At 50.0% G+C, this 516-nt stretch overlaps 1 protein-coding gene across 1 annotated transcript in view; it reads right to left on the reverse strand.

The window, feature by feature from the left end:
* Positions 1–516, reverse strand: part of GP6 (glycoprotein VI platelet) — a 21,131-nt gene that overhangs the window by 17,882 nt on the left and 2,733 nt on the right. The window lies entirely within an intron of this gene.

Raw genomic sequence — 516 nt, forward strand, 5'->3', positions numbered from 1 at the left:
CCCTGCTGAGCAGGGAGCCCGATGCGGGACTCGATCCCGGGACTCCAGGATCATGACCTGAGCCGAAGGCAGTCGCTTAACCAACTGAGCCACCCAGGCGCCCCAATGCACACACTTTTGACAACTGTGAAGAGAACTATCTCCTCTCTGAAAAGGGGGCTGTGTGCAGGATGTGGTCTCTTTTTTTCCCCCAGCTTCATGGAGAGTACTGATGTACGACATTGTGTAAATTTAAGGTATGTGTTGATTTGACATTTATATATCACAAAATGATTTCCACCACAGCATTAGCTAACACCTGTATCCCGTCACATAATTACCATTTCTTTTTTTGTGGTGAGAACTTTTAGGATACTCGGCAACAAGGTGTTATTGGCTATAAACACCATGTTGTAGGGCTGCCTGGGTGGCTCAGTCGGTTAAGCGTCTGCCTTCAGCTCGGATCATGATCCCAGTGTCCTGGGATCGAGCCCCGCATCGGGCTCCCTGCTCAGTGGTTAGTCTGCCTCTCCCTCT

The sequence above is a fragment of the Mirounga leonina genome, unplaced genomic scaffold (assembly GCF_011800145.1).
Source record: "Mirounga leonina isolate KUSES-001 unplaced genomic scaffold, KU_Mleo_1.0 Mir_376, whole genome shotgun sequence".
NCBI classification, from domain to species: Eukaryota; Metazoa; Chordata; class Mammalia; order Carnivora; family Phocidae; genus Mirounga; species Mirounga leonina.